This window comes from Acinonyx jubatus, chromosome A1, assembly GCF_027475565.1.
Source record: "Acinonyx jubatus isolate Ajub_Pintada_27869175 chromosome A1, VMU_Ajub_asm_v1.0, whole genome shotgun sequence".
Taxonomy (NCBI): Eukaryota; Metazoa; Chordata; class Mammalia; order Carnivora; family Felidae; genus Acinonyx; species Acinonyx jubatus.
In genome coordinates this window covers 88959733-88970881 of record NC_069380.1, presented here as the reverse complement: position 1 = coordinate 88970881, position 11149 = coordinate 88959733, and the positions used below count along the sequence as shown (strand labels likewise).

Genomic DNA, 11149 nt, shown 5'->3' with positions numbered 1-11149 from the left:
AAGGCACTGGCTAAAGTCAAAAGTCTGAGAGCTGGTCCACGTCTTCACGTGATTGACAGGAGAACGAAGGGGAAAGAGATCGAGGAAAACGAGGGAAGAGAGGAGACAAAAGTGAACAGCCTGAGACACACACAAAAAAAGGGGGCGTGGGGAGGGGAGATGGAAAAACGGAGGACCGTTAAGGAGAGGAGAGAGTAGGGACCCAGCAGGAAAGGAGCGGAACAGAGCGGGAAGAGGAGCGGGAGGGCTGGCCTAGGAGCGCGCCGGACAGGCGCACCGCTGTCCAGCGCGGGGGGTGAGAAGGCGGGGCTTGGGAAACTACGAGAGGGGAGCGACCCACCCCGTCGGACACCGAATGGTCGCGCCCGGCGGCGGCGGCCAATGGGCGGCCGGGATGTTGGAGCGGCGGCGGCGGTCGGGGTGCTCGCTGGCTGGGGGACGGCGGCCGCCGCCATGATGCTTGTTTGCTTTCAATGAAAACGAGGGGGGCGCGAAGGAGGAGGCGGCGGCGTCGGTGGCGGCGGCGTCGGCGGCGCGGAGGCGAAGGCGGCAGTGGGCGCAGCGAGGAGGGCGAGGCCGGGGGCCGAGAGGGCGGGAGGGCATAGTGGCGGCCCGTCGGGGCGCCTGAGGCGGGCGGCTGACGCGGTGGCGCTCGGAGGGGGAACAAAGAGCGGCGGCTGAGGCGGCGGAGGAGCGGCGGCGGCGGCGCTGCAGCAGCGGGCGGGACTGGTATGGTGGTTCCACAGGTCAGACCCCGCTGCACTCACAGGGAGGAGGCGGCGGCAGCGGCGGAGGAAGGCGGCGCACCCCGAGAGGTGAGGGAGACGGACCCGAGGCCCGGCCGGGCTCTGCTGCCCGCACTGGCCGCGCACGGCCCCCGCTCGGTCGTGCCCCCGAGACCGAAGCGCGCGGGGTCTTAGCGCGGGCAACTTGAGTTTTGTGGGTAGCGAGCCCGTAGCTTGGCTGAGCTGGCGGCTGTTTAGGGGGGAAAGCCTTTCTCCGATCGGGCTGGGTCCCAGGCCGCGCCCCCGCGCCCAGCCCGGGGGCGGGGGGCGTTGATGGACGGCGGGGACTGGGGGGCTCAGGGCGCGGGGGAGCGGCGCCCGGGCCCTGGGACCCCGACTCCGGTCATCCCGAGGAGGCGGGTGGGTGTTGGGGACTCTTGGCCAGGATGGGTGGCAACTTTGGCGGAGTGGCTGTGTGGGATTGTGCGCCGTGGAGTGTGGAACTTCGCAGTTACCGCAACGCGGGAAACCAACTGTTGACCCTCTACCCCAAAAGTATTTAAAATTCAGTTTAACGCAGATTTGGGGGGAGGGGGTAGGTGTGACAATGACCTGGTTGAAGAGGCACTTAGCACCAGATTTGAAGATTTATAGTATTGCTCAGAGCTCGGAGATAGCCCTAATTAATTACTTGAAGCCGTTTTCTCCAGTAACCCCGAACCTCATCCTCCTTTTTATGTTTAAACACCAATCGTTATTGTCTTTGTAAACTTTTTGACTCTTTTTCCTTTCTCATCTTCTCCAGAGAGTCTGCTAACACCTGTAACCTTTTCTTTAACTGTTACTGCAGATGACAACATTGTGAATAGTCATCTTGCTTGATCTTGGAATTACTGTGTTAAACTGACGTTGTTTAAATAATTTGCTTGAATTTGAGTTCCTGCACTTACCATTTTCTAGGTGGATTGTATTGTTAGTGCGGAATTTCTTGCATTCTTGTGTCTGGAAATTTAATTTTGGAGAGGAAAAGAGGGAATATGAACAAGTGGCAAATAAAATGGCATCTAATAGCACTTTGTGTTTTTCACAATCACTAGGGTTTACCATTTCAAAACAGTGTTGTTGGCTCTAAGAGTTGATATGGTCATTGATCAAGAGGTTTTGAAGACTTTTGTAATTGCTGTCAGAGCAGTTATGACAGTCTTCAGCATGGGATGACTTTTAGAGTTAAAATTGCTTAATATTTTTAGACCAGTGATCTGGCCCAGTCACCTTGCTTTAAACAAAATATTTGTAAAGCTACATGTGGAAACTGAGACCTAAAGAGGTTAAAGTGATTTGCCCAAGGTACTTTTAAAGGGAAAGGACCAGGTTTTGTGTGAGTGTGAAAGCACATCAAAGAGTGATGTAATTGGTGGGGAGGGCAGAAGGTGTTTTAATGGGTAGAAGTTATTTGGGATAGATGTGTCTGTTCAGTTCTCAGGTGAACAAGATACTTAATGAAGTAGTGAAAACAAGGATGGGCTAGAAGACAGACATTTTCAGGAAGATTCACTGTGCAAGTTGATTTTTGCATAGTTTCAGAAGTGTCTTGATCAGTGGGATGTAGATGAAGCCCTTTTGAATGCCTGTTTTGGTTGTAGGTGTATTCAGGTTTCTTAAATCTTGGTAAATCAAAACTACAATTATTGGAAAATTTCAGACTATTTTCTCTTGACTAGAAATGAAGTTGGTTATAGAACTTGGTCCTGACTGCAAATAAAGGTATTGTAGGAATTTGCCTACTGTACTGGTTTATAAATAAGAATTTTGGTCCATGCTTAGGCATGCCACTGTACTTGTGTTAACCTTCTTATATTCTTTGAAGCATAAACCTTTTTTTTTTTTAAGTTTATTTATTTATTTTGAGAAAGAATCCCAAGCACCGCTCCGCACTGCCAGTGCAGGACCTGATATGGGGCTCGAACTCACTAACCATGAGATCATGACCTGAGCTGAAACCAAGAGTTGGATGCTTAACCAACTGAACCACGCAGGTGCCCTGAAGCATAAACCTTTTTCATGTCGTAGTGCACTGGAAAGGGATAATATATGTAAGGCATACTGGAATAAATGGTCAACATTACAGCCGTAGCCTTTGGTCCATGAGGGGTGAGGGACCACTAACTTTCCTATATGCTTGCTCATTGGGAAGCTATGCTTTTAAAATGCTTATCATTTTGGAAAAGTCCAAATAGGTTCAGTAAGGATATATATTTTAATGCAGAAAAGACTTAGATTTGTGGGCCTGCAGCATTTATTTGCGTTTTTTTGTTGTGGATGGAATTCAGTGCTATGTAGAAAAAGGTTCTGATTTCAGTTTTCAAATCCTCAGCTTCCACTTTTGGCTTATTTTTTTTTTTTTTTTTGCTTTGACCTTGCCTGCTACTCACTTTCCAAAGGTAGCCAGTTTACAACAAGTGTGATTAAGGAAACACCATCTGAAATTAAGATATACTTGATAAATTAAACTGTAAACTTCCTGTACACAGAGCCTGGCGTGTTAAAGTACAATGGAATGCACCATATTTTGGTTTTTGAACAAGTAATGAAAAGGAGTAGGTTGTTTGTATCCAGAATGAGGACCCATGTGTAGGCTGCCTTAACCTTACCCTTCTCTGGCCTTACCTCTCCGTCATCAGTTTATATTTTCTGGATAACTTCAGTTGGATGTCAAGGAATAAAACATGCTGGACACGGTATTGGACCCTGAGAGTTCAAAAATGAATACTACCTAGTTTTTGTCATGTAGTCTCTAGTTATCATAGGCGCATGAAGTGCTATGAGAGAATAGAAGAAAGAATAAATTCGCAGAAGGCGTGGGGCCAGTTTACAGAAAATAACAGCAGAATAGGTGTCTGTCAAACTGGGGAGAGGGGTCATTTCAAACAGAAGGGAACGGCGGGTGCACTCAGGTGCCAAAAGTTGGGCTAAGACCCAATGGTGAGGTGTTAATGGAACAGGAAGAGTGGCCTGCAAAGGTGTGTCCAGCCTAGATTTTGAAGGACCATGCTTGCTCAACTAAAAATGAGGTTTATATCTTTATCCTGTAGCAAAGGAAGGAACCAAAATATTTTTAGTATGGAAGCAAGGTGATTTATAGACCACTTTGGCATCAGTGTGGAGGATTGAGTGGAGGCCCTATATATAAAAAAAGTCACATTTTAGGTACTGTGGAGTTAATGACTCTGAATCTTTTTAACCTGGATATAGTGTCTGTTGTGTTCTGTAGTTCCTTTTATAGTGGACTTGAGGGTTTGCCCAATTGCTTTACAATGCTGGGTAATTTAAAATCAAAATGTCAGGATGTTTTGGAAGAAGTTAAAAGCAGTCAAAACAATGAAACCCATAAAATGGTACACTTGAAAATTCAGGCACTGAGAACTTGTTTTTTGAGTTCTGCTTAGGCAGACTGTAGAGCTTAAGCTGGAAAAAACAACTCTCTGCTCACCAGAAGTGGGAGGCACCAACTTTTAAAGATTGCAACTCTCCCTAATAGTCTATTGGGACATAGGCCATATGTATGTGAAACTTGTAGGAGGGCAGAGTTTTCTCTCCAGTAATTTACTGCAATTGGAGCATTGAAATTAAAGTCTCTGAGCTCATGATACAGCTAGCTGTTAATTTATGTAGTCTATTCTGCTGTGTAGCAGCATACAGGTTCCCAAAAGCTACCATGGTATGCAAGATTGTGCAGTAAAAACTACAGGCCTTGTGGGGGAAAATGAGATTGGAGTCCAACACTCAAAAACATAGTGACTTATTTTGAAAAAGGAACCTGATGAAAATGGTAGCAAAGTTTTACACATGTGAAATGGGTAAGGAGTATCTAAATATTCCAGTAAATGTGGCACTTTACATTGAGAAAGACCTCATTTGCTTGTGGAAATGGGCATCAAAATGTTTGCTGTTTGTTACTTTGAAGTGGTAGCAGGCAGGTTATCTGAAATCAAATGGAATGTTTAGTAACACCAGATGTGGGTGGGTGGGTGTGTCTTGTATCACACACATGGAGAACTGTCTGGAGGGTGGGTGTTTAAGATGTGTGTGTTTTGTGTATTTCTGCTCAGCTCAGTTTGGCTGGGTGCAGTTTTCTACCTTCGTTTAGTGCAGTAGATGCAGATGAGAAATGGCATGCAAATGAGAATTTTGCGTTACGCTTAAATTCCCTAATATATCAATCACACTGGAACAAACTCACATTTCGGAACAAGCAATAAAGCAGAACTAATTATACTTGAATACAGCATTTTAAAATAGTACTCAAACGCGGTTCAAAAAATACCCAAACACCCATATGTTAGGCACCATGTATAGACTTGCTATCCTTATGGGACTTATGGTCTTTTGTCCCAAGTGGGGTTTATAGTGGGGTGTAAAGACAAATGGACCAATAAAACTCTCACAGGTTATACAGTAATAAGGAGTATACAAAGCAAGTGCTAAGAAAGGAACAACTAATTCTGCTTGGGAAACTTGATAGAGTCATCTCCGAGGTCTTTGAGCTGAGTTTTGAAGGGTGAATAGGCACTTGCCAGGCTGAGTAGGACTTTTCATGGAGAAGGAATGATATTTGCAAAGTCAAGTTGCATACGACTTTGGCTGTGAAACATAGGATGCAAGGATGGGAGGGATAGGAGGAGTGGCCAGAAACAGTTTGTGAATAGTCTAAGGCTTTTTCTTAAAGTGTTGGGACTTCTGTCTGTATATCCTGGGGATCCACTGAGAGGATAGTAGTGGGGCAATTGTGTGTGACACACTTTTTTCAGAGGACAGTAAAAATACGGACAGTGGATGAAAGGGGTCAGAGTTCATTTAAGTCCTTGTGAGAGGCTAAGGATATCAGCATAGGAGCTGGACAAGAATAGGATAAATTTGAAAGATACCAGAATTAGGGACAGACAAGCAATGAGTTATAAAAATAGGGAATTGAGTACCACTCAGAAGGTTTTTAGCTTGGGTAACTTGGTATGATTTAACTTGGGGGAAGTAGAGGAAGAAGAGCAGATTTGGGCAAAGGAAGTGGAATAGGTTGCTTTTGCATCTGACTTTCATATGCCCATTGGGTATTTAGGTGCACTATGTCTTAATAGGTATCTGGACCAGAGAATGGTTGGGAATTTTAAAGACTGGGTTAGTATATAGTTAGTATTGGAAGTTAGGAGATCACTCAGGAAGAGTGTATGAACAAATGCTTTTTACCTTTTTTTAGGGAGGTAGAGTCCCCATTTGAGAATCGGTTGAGAATTATGGCTCCTGCTGAAGAGAATAAAAATATGCATACGCTTAAGTGTGAAACTTAATGAAACACAGGATAATATAGGACAGGAAGAAGAGGTGACCAAGGGAACCCTTAGGAACAGCCAAAATTACATTTTGGACACAACGGCAATAAAATGGTTAAAGAGGTAGGAGAATAAGAGAGTACAATAACAGGTGCCAAGAAAGGTAGGAGTGCCGAGCAAGAGGGAGTTTTCAGTGACAAGTGATGGCCAGGTTTAGGGTAGGATGAGCTCTGAGAATAGTTTAATAGGATTTGGCGGTTAGGTGAATATAAGCAGAGCAAATTTTTCTGGAACCAGGGAGGTGGAAGTCAGACTGTAGGTTAGGCTGGGGGCAAATGGGAGGTTAAGAAGGAAAAATGTTATAGACTGCTGTTTGGAAAAGTTTAGAGTGGGAAAGAAGGAAAGGGGGTAATATAAAGAAGAGGACAGGGTTGACTGAAGGTAAACACCTATATTTGTTGCCTACCTTATGTTTTCCTTAAGCCCAAAACTTAGGAAATTTCTATATATATTTATATTTCAGACTTTTCCCTGATATATTAGCTGAAATGATGAACTTTTTATTGGATCACATAAAGCTTTTTCTTTGTGGAATTTTATGTGATTTAAAAAGCAAAGGAAAAATTTCCTCATTGGAGGTGGACCTGATGTGAAATCATAATATTAGAACTTTCAGTCTTCAGTTACTGAAAGCCTAAAATTTACTCTTCATATTCCCTTGCTAGATTTGTATTTGTCCTGTGCTCAGCAGTCTGCAGTTGAGTTAAATGTTTGATGTACTTTTAAATGTAGAATAGTAGCAAAGAAGGCATAGTCATTTTCTTTCAAAGTTATTTGCTACACATATATACCTTACAAAGTAAGCATATGGAGATCTAACAAAACAAAAATTAGACAGTGATCTTTGTATCTAAAAGGAGTATTACAGGTGATTCTCTGGATACATCTAGCTGTCCCATATAGATTTTTTTTAACTAGGCAGATTTTGAGTGGGGGTGGTGTGGCAAGATAGATGAAAAAGGATATTAGAGGAGTCCTTGCTAATTAAGACCAAACAGAAACGAAGATTTATTCAAGTTAAGTTAAAAAGATTTCTTGCATTCAGCTTTTTGGGGGGCAATTTTTTTTTCTTCCGTAAGATTGTGTATGGTTGTATGCAAACACCACAGCATTATAAAGCAGTATCTGATGAAGCTAACTGCCATGTTTTGTGGACTGAAAGCTTCTTTTGTATATTTTCATCTAAAATTGTTGAAAATGAAAACTGTACTTTATTTGGGACATCTAAAGAATTATCATTTGGTTTCTAATTTTAGGGAGACTAGAGATATTCAGACTTAGGGATTTGCAGTCAAAGAAAGAAGGAGCTTTGTTGAATGCTAATGATGTGGTACGCATTGTACTTTACATGTGTTATTTTATTTAATCCTCATACCAAAATTGTGAGGTAGATATCATTTTATAAATGAGGAAGCTTTAGCCTTAAAGATGAATGTAAACATATCTTTCTTGATATCGGTCTGTTTGACTCTAGTTTGTGTGTTTTTGTTTTTGTTTTTGTTTTTTTTTTTTTGAGAGTGCAAGTGAACAGGGGAGGGGCAGAGGGAGAGAAAGAGAGAGAATATCTTTTTTTAAAAATTTTCTTTTTAACGTTTATTTTTGAGACAGAGAGAGACAGAGCATGAACGGGGGAGGGTCAGAGAGAGATGGAGACACAGAATCTGAGGCAGGCTCCGGGCTCTGAGCTGTCAGCACACAGCCTGATGCAGGGCTCGAACTCACAGACCGCGAGATCATGACCTGAGTCAAAGTTGGACGCCTAACTGACTGAACTACCCAGGCGCCCCAAGAGAGAGAATATCTTAAGCAGGCCTGATGTGGGGCTGTGTCTCAGGACCATGACATTGGTCTCAACCTGAGTTGAGATCAAGAGTCAGATGCTCAACTGGCTGAGCCACCCAGGCGCCCCTCTAGTTTGTATTAATTTCACTGTACATTCCCCACTTCCGTCCTAACACACTCTCATGGTGCTGTGGCTTAGAATGGACCTTTGATATACATTTGATGATATAGGGAGACCCAATTGCTGCCCCAGATTTATAACCATTTACATTGGTGGCTGATCGTATTGATAGAATGAAACTACCTGGCAGATTCTTAATATTTGTGATCCTCTTAGGTTATGGATCAAAAACTTCATGAGAGTCCACATAAGAATACTATTCATGCTGGCCAAAAATCCAGTTTTAAAGCATTTCATTGTTTTAGGAAAAGGCAGTCACTTATGTGGTCAGAAAGCAGTGCATAATGGAACTCCATTTCAACAGAGTTGCTTAAGATTTCTTTCCAAATCTTCTGAAACATCACTAGGTAGCTTCAGAGCAATATTGTAGTGTTATTATTGATGATTTGTAAGGTCAGCATTTCATGAATAATTTTCTTGTAGGGGAAAAAAGGACTAGTGGGTTAAAACATGGCCAGGATATTAAAACCTCCTAAGTGATTGGATATATGAATTAGAATAAATGTTGAATGCCTCAAAGGCCAAAATCACCACTAGTTGGTGGTAGCTAGACTATCATGAGTTATTGTAAGAGAGAGAGCAGCAAATAGATTATGGAAAATCTGACAAAAGATAAGAAGGAAATGAAGAGATTTCTGTTGGCATCCATCATTTGGTGCTGAAGCTGTAAATGAGATGGTTGTTTACAGCTTATCTCATGCTAAGGAGCAGATTTAGGATTGGTGGCCCCCCTTACCTTGCTGTTTTGATCTTGGTGAGGTTTTGACTTACTTACCCTGCTTATTAGTGGGCACTTACTTAGCTTTTGCTGATTAGATGGCAAATCTTACTTGTCTTAGTATGTTGTACTTTAACTTCAAATATAGAAAATAAAAATCTAACCTAACCTGTATTTGCTGTATTTTCATAGTCGTGTTTTGAGTTAATTTATTGGATTGACTGAAATTGCTAGTATTTCAACCATTTTTAAAAATATATTTACTTATTTTTTTAAGTAAGAGAGTGCAAGTGGGATAGGGGCAGAGAGGGGGGGACAGAGGATCTGATGTGGGCTCTGCGCCAACAGCAACAAGCCTGATCTGGGGCTCAAACTCATAAACAACTCACAAACCACAAGATCATGACCTGAGCTGAATTCGGATGCCCAACCAACTGAGCTGTGCCCCCTGAACCATTTTTGACCTTTCAAATTGGTAGTTTCCTATGGTTGTTGCACAGGAAACTTCTCTCTCTGCTTCTCTGACTATATTTTATACTCACTCGTGTGTGATTGGGCCCATGCACACAGAATTGCGTTGTGACAGGAGTCTGGTAACAGGCTGTTGCAGGCTGTCTGTTACGGGCTGGGCACTGCGGATGCAGATGGGTATGCCGATCTTTTCCTGTTAGAGCTTGGTTTTGACTGCTACATCTGCTGTTCAGCTCTATGTTTTGGAGGAATATTTTACCATAATTTAAAAATCGCTCCATTTTCACCAAGGTCTTTTACTGATTGGAAATTTTAAACCAATTTAGACTGGAACTTATTTTTGTACTACTTGAAAAAGGATTTAAGGAAATTGTGTGTGAGATTTTAGGAGGAGGGGGAGGTGGCTACAGAAACCTTAAGTTCTTAAAAATATTACTAAGATGTTATTTGTCTTTTTCGTTCTTAATCTCTTAATGAGTGTACAGTGGAGTTTTCCAGAAGCTAAAAAAAATGATGTGTGGGATCTGATCAGATTGACTTCGGAGCAGATATGCGAATCCAGCTGTCTTCTAGTATGTCAGACATTAAAGAGACTTGCAAAAATGCAAGACAGTGTCATTCTTCTCACAAAATTTTACTTTGTTTTCAAAAATAGTTCCTTTTCATAAAAATGTTTTAACATGGGATGGTTGTATATTTAACAAGTTAATACATATTAAAATTTTCTTAGTTCTAATTTCTAGGATGACAAATGTTGATAGGTATAATCTACATAAATGAAAGCTCTTTGGGGGTATTTGTGAGTTTTTAAAAGTATGTAAGCATTCTGAGGCGATAGTGTTTGAGATCTGCTGTCTTAGAGTATTAGGCAGAGGTTGGGAGTAGAGAAGGCAGGTGGGGAGTAGCTTGGAAAGATGATACATCTGTGAAGGAAACTGGAGGGCTGATGGTCTCAACCACACAATATTTGAGGAATGAACATGAGATCTTGGCTTTATCAGTGCCAGAATTCTAGAGTTGTGTGAAGAGCTAGATTGCCAGCTCTACTACTTAACAAGCATGTATGACCTTGGCAAATGATTTAAACCCTTGTGTCTTCGTCTAAAATACAATGCGATATTATCTAACTCATGGGCTGCTTTGAGAATTGAATTGAGAGTAATAAAAGTAAATGACTGCATAGTGGTTAGATAGAGCACAGACTTGTGGATCAGACTTGGGTTAAAATCATAGTTGTGCCACTGGTATCTGTGACCTCGGGCAAGTTACTCATTCTCTGGACCTTCCCTTCTGTTTGTAAGGAGAATAGTAGTATTTACTTACAGGAGTCCTGAAGGGTTAAATGAGACCATGTATGTGAAGGGCCTGATAGGCCTGTCACGAGGTGAGTGCTCAGATAACATTGGCTGTTACTGCCAAGTGCAGCGTGTGGCAGATGGGCAGTGCAACACAGTTTTGCTGTTACCCCCATCTGTTTGAGGTTTGCTCTTAATCTGCTAGGGCATGTCACTAAGATTATGTTTATACAATTTAATCTTTAAGTTTGTCCCCTTGATTCTTGTCCTAGAACCAGTACTCTCGGTTTTTGGTCCTTTCTGTCTGGTTTTTCTAGATTTTGCTTTCAAGGTTAGAAGTATAGATGTTAGTTTTTCTTATTGCTGGTAAAATGGGCCCTGCTTCTGTTAGCACACTTGTCTCTTAAAAATGTTTGCTCTCTTTTTTTTTTTTTTTAACTATCACAGCTTCTCTCCTTGAATTCTTATAATTATTCACCAAGCACTTACTATTTGCCAGGCTCTGAAGAGAAAAAATATTAAAAATAGAAGTGCAAGGAGCTATATTAGAGTAGGTGAGTGAGACATAAAAGAAAAAGTCAGGTGTGGTTAAA

At 42.1% G+C, this 11149-nt stretch overlaps 1 protein-coding gene across 4 annotated transcripts in view; it reads left to right on the top strand.

The window, feature by feature from the left end:
* Window positions 1-681: 681 nt before the first annotated feature.
* CNOT6 (CCR4-NOT transcription complex subunit 6) overlaps window positions 682-11149 on the top strand; it is a 74402-nt gene continuing 63934 nt past the window's right edge. For all 4 annotated transcript variants that reach the window (XM_027076956.2, XM_027076955.2, XM_027076954.2 and 1 more), the window contains exon 1: window positions 682-815. The gene's annotated coding sequence lies outside the window, so the exon portion shown is untranslated. The remainder of the gene's footprint in view (window positions 816-11149) is intronic.